This window comes from Lipotes vexillifer, unplaced genomic scaffold (genome assembly GCF_000442215.2).
Source record: "Lipotes vexillifer unplaced genomic scaffold, Lipotes_vexillifer_v1.1 scaffold390, whole genome shotgun sequence".
In the NCBI taxonomy this organism is placed as follows: Eukaryota; Metazoa; Chordata; class Mammalia; order Artiodactyla; family Lipotidae; genus Lipotes; species Lipotes vexillifer.
In genome coordinates this window covers 2724058-2731957 of record NW_006784503.1, presented here as the reverse complement: position 1 = coordinate 2731957, position 7900 = coordinate 2724058, and positions in this window count along the sequence as shown.

Below are 7900 nucleotides of genomic sequence, written 5' to 3'. Positions count from 1 at the left end.
ACTCTTTCCACCCTTCCTGGGCTGGGGTGTTGAGGGGGTTCTGAGGGGCCAGGGTTCACCACGTGGACAGTGATGACAGCCTCGGGGATGGCAGAGCACGAGGCAAGGAATTTGGGTCCCTAAAGGACCTCACTGAGCAGAGGTACCTGCCAGTCTTGGCCCACTGCCCACGTTCAGACCGTTATGTGAAAGAGAAACATGTGTCTATTTTAAGTCCCTGTATTTGGGGGCCTCTGACACAGCAGTGTAGACTAAACCCTAAATGATTTACGTGTTAGCAGAGTTAAGGTGTGGTTAGGCGTCCAGTTATCTGTAATACGGTTCTATGCTGGATGCTGCTTAGAATTATGTTATTTATTGCTACTCCTAACATACGTAGGTTGCAAAGACTTCCTAAGATATCACAGTGGACAAATTCTACCCATCTTGCTTATAATTTTGAATTCCTTTTAGTGTTAAAACCAAGTATATGCCAGGTAGCACTTTTGGAAGATATAATTCTTGACAAGCTTGTGTCCTTACTTAGATCAGGCACTGAAAGTTATATAATCTGGCGAATTTCCTGTACGCTTTGACTTCCAGGAAAGTTAGAGCCGGGTAAATTTAATGCTTACTATAATAAACCTATGTTACCATCAGGTTCTTTTTATTGTGTTTCTTCCCCTATGTACAGTTCATCTTTGCTCGTTTGTGTGTTTGTTAAGGGACTTATTACACCCACCGTCACACCGCTTGCTGCCTTGCCCGTGCTGTTCCCCTGCCATGCATGTCCTTTCCCCTGTGCACTCAAAAGCCCCCTCTTTCCTTATGACACACTCTAAGCGTTTTCTCTCTGCACTGACAGCCTTCCACACAGAGCACTCCTAGACTTCCACTAGAGCTTCTATCGTGCTGACTTTGCTTTGGCTTGTTGACAGCTTCTATTAGAGGGTGAGCCTGTTGTGACCCTCACTGCTAATTGTCTTCTTTACAGGTAGGAGTACTTTTGTCCTAGATTGATTTTCTGTAAGTTGATCTCCTGCAAAACTCATAGAGACTAGCAAAAGCCAAGAGCTTGAGGCAGTCGATTCTGGTAGATTCCTGAGGTGGCCATGTCATAAAAGCTGTAATGGTAGGGCTTCCACCCCATCCCCTGATAATGACATGGGAGGGGCTGGTGGTGTCCTAACCACGGATACTGAGATGGAGCCAATATCCCACCGTGACATATACTGATGTTGGGTCCTAGTCTCTGATCTGGCTAGGGAGGAACCAGCACACCTCTAACTGTGCAGCTAAAAAGCCTCACAGCCCAAGGGCCACTGTCCATCCCCCCCCACCCCCAGATTCTGATGCCCTGCTACTGCTCCATGAGTCCTCTCAATAAACAGGCTCCAGAGGACCAGGTATATGTGCTGTCCGGCTATTTACCTGCTTACTTCCACACCTGGGATCCATTCTCCATTTCTTCCTCTTAGTAATAGAACCTCACGAAGTTTTTTTTGGCACACGCGGCTACCCAAATAAAGGCAATTTTCCCCAGCTACTCTTGCAGCCCATGTGACCATATGACTAAGAAGTAGCCAATGGAGTATGCACAGAAGTGATGCGTACAATTTCCAGATCACATTTTTATTAGGAGATTGTGTGCCTCCCCCCAACCCCACCCCATCCTCCTACTGCCTGTTCTCTGGGCTGGAACATGCAGGTGATGATCTGAGTGAATTTTGACCACAGTATGACGATAATACTCTAGAGTGTGACAAAGCAGTAAGACAGGACGGCCTTGGATGCTGGAAATGTTCTGTATCTTGATCTGGGTGCTGGTTACACAAGTGTATACACATAAAAATTAAATAAGCTGCCCTCTTAAGAGTTCTGTGCTTTATTATACGTAAGTTATACCACAGTAAGAAAAAACACAGAAGGAACCTGGTTCCCTGAATGACCCTGTGGAGTAGAATTCATCTCTGAAGTTTTGTAACAGAGAAAAATAAACTGCTATATGGTTTGGGCCTTGTATTTGGAGAATTTTTGTTCCAGCCATCTAGCTTGTACCTTAACTAATATATTTCTTAAGTGTAGGACTTAAAAATTTTTGCCCCCATGATTTCCACAGAGCTTGGTGACTAAAAGATGCTCAAATATCTGTTTAACGAATGCACGCTTTTGTATGTTTTTTTATCAGTATGTTATATACATTTGGAAAATGGAAAGAGTTACAGCATTAAGAGTAGGGCACCTCTTCCCACGCAGAGTGGAGCCCTGAAGCGGTTAGTGCAGCTTCTCAACTCACCTCCTTCCCAGGCACGTGCTTTCAGTGCGATCTGCTATAGCAGTTTTCAACTTGCTTTGGTAAATGACAAGGACTTTCTGAGACAGGAAGTGCTGCCTGCTCTGCTCTGCTCTGCTGATGGGTGAGAAGTGGGTGTGGATGTAACGCGGGGAGCTGGGGTTGACCCCCGAGCGCTGATTCACGCCCCGGGACTGACCACCATTTTGTGCTCCACAGCCGCCAGGCTCTGGGCCACAGGGAAAGGTGTAAAGGGTGCCCGAGGAGTGGCCAGGCAGGCGATGCTGCGCCTAAGTCCCCGGGGCAGGTTGTGAAACAGCAGGAGGAAGGGCTGACAACATAGCCGGCAGCCTGCTGGGCCCCGGCGGCGATTGCTCTCTGGTTGAGTTGGGAACGCTGGCTTCTGTGATTTGGGCTGTGCCAGGGGCTGGGACTCGAAGAGGAAGGACACACACTGTCCTGCCCTCAAGTGGCTCGCAGTCTAGCTGGCAAGACATGCCCTGGACAAACATCAAAATAAAAACAGTGCTCTTTTATTTATATGATTAAATGTCTGGCACCTTTCATATATTATTTTATTTTCATGAAAGTCTGACAAAGAGTATTGTTTATACATGAGAAAACAGAAAGTTGGAGAGGTAAAGTGAGGGGCCAAGGTCAGAGCCAGGAGGCCACACTGAACTGGACCTGACGACACTGGGGCCCATCTCTCTGCACTGGATCCCACTCTGGCTGCGGCCACCCCTCGCTGGAGACCAGGGGTAAGGACTGTGGTAGGGCCCTCTGCAATGTGCTGGGATAGGACTTCCCTAGGCCCTGACCTTGGCCTCAAAGAATGAGTGGTAACCCACCCAGGGACAGAAGGTGGGTTTGGGTGGGACAGGGGGTCATTCTAGACAGCAGGGGCAGCACATGCAAAGGCCCAGAGGAGAGAAAGCACGGTGCATTTTAGTGTTGTATAACTAAAGCTCTAGTGTGCAAGGGGTAAGGAGGGTGGGAGGTGAGGCCAGAGAGGTGAGCAAATGTCCTGTGGTGCCTCCCTTTGGGGTGAGCCCCTGGAGGTGGAGGGTTAGTCATGCATCAGTAGGATGACACCACCACCAATCAGGGGTGCTCATTCCTTCCTTCCTTCTTTCACTGACCAGGAGCAGGGCTGTCTGTTGGGACTGGCGGTGGACCCGTGGGAGGGAGCATCATGCCTGGAGGTGCACCCAGGCTGTGTGGGCCCCCTGGTCCCTCTTTGTACGTCATCTCCCTGGGGAACCACAGGTGAGTCCTGAAGATCCCCCTTTCCCCAAGAGTTCTGTGGTAAAAATCCATTGAGAAAATGAGGCTTATTTCCTCCTTTTTGGACCTTCTTGCAGGTCAGCTTATTAAAGTCACTGAGAAGTACAGAATTATTTTGATCTTGGTGTGTACCAGCTTCCCTAAGCTGCCGTAACAAAGTACCACAAACTGGGTGGTTTAGAACAACAGAAATGTCTTCTCTCACGGTTCTGGAGGCTGGAAGTCCCAGATCAAGGTGTCAGCAGTGCTGTGCTCCCTGTGGAATCCACAGGGGAGGACCCTTCCCGCCTCTTCCATCTTCTGGCGTTGCTGGCATCCTTGGCGGTCTTCGGCAGCGGCAGCCCTTCAGTCTCTGCCTCGTGGTCGTCTTCTCCCTGTGTGAGCGTCTCTCCTCTTCTTATAGGGACACCAGTTGGATTGGATTAAGGCCCTACCCTGCTCCAGAATGACCTCATCTTAAACTAGTTACGTCAACAAGCCTATTTCCAAATAAGGTCACATTCTGAGGCACTGGGGGTTGGGATCTCAATGCATCTTTGGGGGACAATTCAACCCATAACTCTTTTGTTTAGCCCAGAATTTCCCACTGAACTTATTTTTTTTTTTTTCCTCAGAACTCTTTCGAAAATGCCCCTTAATGACCCCGCAGAGCTGGTGGAGAGAGCAGCTCACTAGGGGAAATGCCACCTGGGATGAACAAGGTGCAGCCAACCGAGGGGTGGGGTGACACAGGGGAGGCCTCCGGGGGCCGACAGTGGAGTTCTGCTCCCCCTTGTGCGGAAAGGGAAGGTCCGCAGGGTGGGGACACGGGAGTCAGCTTATCCACACGGGAAAGTTCCCCAGGCCTGCCTGCTGTCCTGGGCCCCGAGGACCCCGCAGGGAGTGTGGTCTGGAGCAGGATTCGGGTCCAGGTGGTCTGTCCCCAGAGGAGCTTTTTCCACTTCAGGGCCCATCAGAGCAAAGAGGCTGCAGGAGCACAGCAGGTGGCGTATCCCAGCTCCTGTCACCCCTGGGCCCACGCCACCTCACGGGCTCCGGGCTGAGATGTGGGTGGTGCTGTCATGTCGACTGAGCTGGTCTGTGGAAAGCACCCAAAATAGCCCACTGGCCTGTAAACAGGTTTTCTCCCTGCTCATCCATTTCCCCTCAACTGGGCTTAGACCTCTGTCTATAGCTCCCACCCCACACTTTTTCACTTTGTTATTTCTGGGGAGAAGATTAAGGAAAATTTACAATTTTCTCTGTGGTAAAAAGATGTGGATTCAAGTTCAGGGTTTGCCAACCTGCCACGTGACCTTTAGCAAACTCTAACTCCATCTTTGCATTCTTGCATCTTGCTGTTTATGTAATGGAAACAAACAGTAATAACGGTGACTGTGCTTTCCTCCCCCAGCTGTGGTGAGGGGCACGTGGGTGAGAAGCAGAGAATTAACACTCATGACCACTTGCCTCACCTTGATTCTGTGCAGGGACTATTCTAGAAGCAGCGACTCTAAAAGTTTCCTGTCAGGTGCGATGTACAGAACGTACCACGTGAGCGAGGTGTAGCTCTTTATTTATAGCTCCCTCTATACAAAAACATGGTATTTAGTCATGTATTAATCAGAAGAAATTAGCATAAATGGTGCTTCCTTTCTCTTTTAATGATAAACTTCTGCTTAAAAAGAGAGAACAATCTCTGAGTATGGTAATAATGATAAAAAATGTTAAGTCAGGTTTAGTAAGATGTAATTGACATATCATAAAATTTAGGTTTACAGTTTTGTGAGATCTGCCAAAAGTATATAGTTGTGTAAACATCATCACGATCCAGACAGAATATTTGCTTCACCCTCAAAAGTTCCCTCTTGTCCCTTTTGAAGTCAGTCACTCCTCCCACCCTCAACCCCTGGCAACCTCTGGATTTCTGTCCTTAGAGTTTTGCCTTTTTCTGAATGGCTTATAAGTGAAGTCGTACGGTGGCTTTTCATGTTTCACTTCTTTCTCTTAGCATAATGTTTTTAACATTCATCTGTGTTGTTGAATGTGTCAGTAGTTTGTTTTTTTATAGCTGAGTCCATTGTAGGAACCTAATACAATTTAATTATCCATTCTCCCATTCAAGAACTTTTGGGTTGTTTCCAGTTCGGAGCTCTTATGAATACAGCTTCTATGCACATTCAGGTACAACTCTACAGCCATATGCTTTCATTTCTCTTAGGAAAATATCAATACTTAGATGTGGAATGACTAGATCATATGGTAGGGGTATGTTGAACTTTTTGAGAAACTGCCAAACTGTTTCCAAAGTGACTACCCCCCAGCAGTGTGTGAGTCCCAATTGCTCTGTATCTTTCTAAGTACTTAATATTCTTTCTCTCTCCATATAGGTGTGTGTGTGTATATATATAAATTTTAGTCACTTTTATAGGAGTGTGGTAGTATCTCATAGTTTTAATTTGAATTTCCATAATGACTAATGACGTTGAGCATCCTTTCATGTGCTATTTACCATCCATGTTTCTTCTTAAGTGTCTGTTCAAATATTTTGCCTGATTTAAAAATTGGCTTGTTTTGGTGAATTTTGAGATTTTAGGAGTATTTTGGATTTGTTAAAATCATGTATATGTTTTGCAAATTATTTTTTCAGTTTATTTTTTTTTTCATTTTCTTAAGTGTCTTTCAAAGAGCAGTTTTTAATCTTGATGAAGTTCAGTTTTTTCCTGTTTTGATTATTACTTTTTGTGTCTTATCTAAAAAACCTTGCCTAATTCTCAGGTCAGAAGGATTTTCTTTTATCTTTTCTTCTCCGTGTTTTATAGCTGTTGGTTTTACGTTTAGGTCTATGATTTATTGATATCTTGAGTTAAGTTTTGTATATGGTATGAGGTATGAGTTGAGATTCTTTTAATTTTGTGTATGGATATCCAGTTGTTCTTGCACCATTTGTTGAAAAGACTAACCTTGCTCCACAAATTATCTTTTCACCTAAGTAAAACATCAATGGACCATACATGTTTGGTTCTCTTTCTAGATTCTCTGTTTTGTTCCATTCATCCATATGGCTTTCTTTCATTGATACCACACTGTCTTGATTACTGTGACTTTATATTGTCTTAAAATCAAATAGTGTGAATCCTTCCACTTTGTTCTTTTTCAAAATTATTTTAATTTTTTTTGCATTTCCATACAAATGTTTGATTTATTTCTACAAAAAGAGCCTGCTGGGATTGGATTACTATCACTCAGAATCTAATTAATAATTAATAATTATTAATAATATTGAGACTTCTGATCCATGAACATGGTATATCTCTCCATTGATTTAGGTCTTCTTTGATTTCTCTTATCAGTGTTTTGTAGTTCTCAGCATATGGAAAACTACATATTTTAAAAGCTTTATGACTAAGAGTTCCCTGGTGCCCAGCAGACCTGATGTGAGGATCATAGACCAGAAGAGGCCTGGGGGTGGGGCAATGATGAGGAGGCTATGTGGTGTGTGGCCTGGTTGCAGGAGGAGCCCATGGATGCCAGGCCATGATGCTCAAGGACTAGACAGCACAGCTAGGGACTAGGGAGGACAGGTATCCACCTTCTCCCTCTGGGCTTGAGCTGCCCTCATACATAGATATCCTAGGGAGGATAAGGGGAAGGGGCAGAATCTAAATTTGAGTATATATGCAAAAGAGTCAAAGTTTAAAATTGGAAGCGACTGGGGGAAGTTAAAGTCGAATTCCCACCACCTGCCTGTCATCAGCAAAAAAGACTGGAAAGCAGATCAAGGTGTTGACAGGGCCATGCTGTCTCTGAAGGTGCTGGGGATGGACGTGTTGCAAGCCTCTCTCCCAGCTTCTGGGAACCTCAGGTGTTCCTTGGCTTGTTGATGCATCACTCCAATCCTCCATCTTCATAGAATGTTCTCCCTGCATCTCTTCACACTGTCGTCCCTCTGGGTGTGTCTGTCTCTGTCCAAGTTTCCCCTTTTTAAAAGGACACTAGTCATATTGGATTAGGGACCACCCTGATGACCTCATTTTAACTTGGTTAAATCTGCAAAGACCTATTTTTAAATAAGGTCACATTCTAAGGTACTAGGGGTTAGGACTTCAGCATGTCTTATTTGGAGGACACAACTGAATCATAGTACATCCTACAGAGATAGGGCTCCCCAGGGTTCTCTTTGGGATATGCTGCCTTAGACATCAAATTGCAGAATTCTAACCACACTTTCACCACAAAATATGTGGCTATCAAAAGAGGTGGCTGGGGCTTCCCTGGTGGCGCAGTGGTTGAGAGTCCGCCTGCCGATGCAGGGGACACGGGTTCGTGCCCCCGTCCGGGAAGATCCCGCATGCCGCGGAG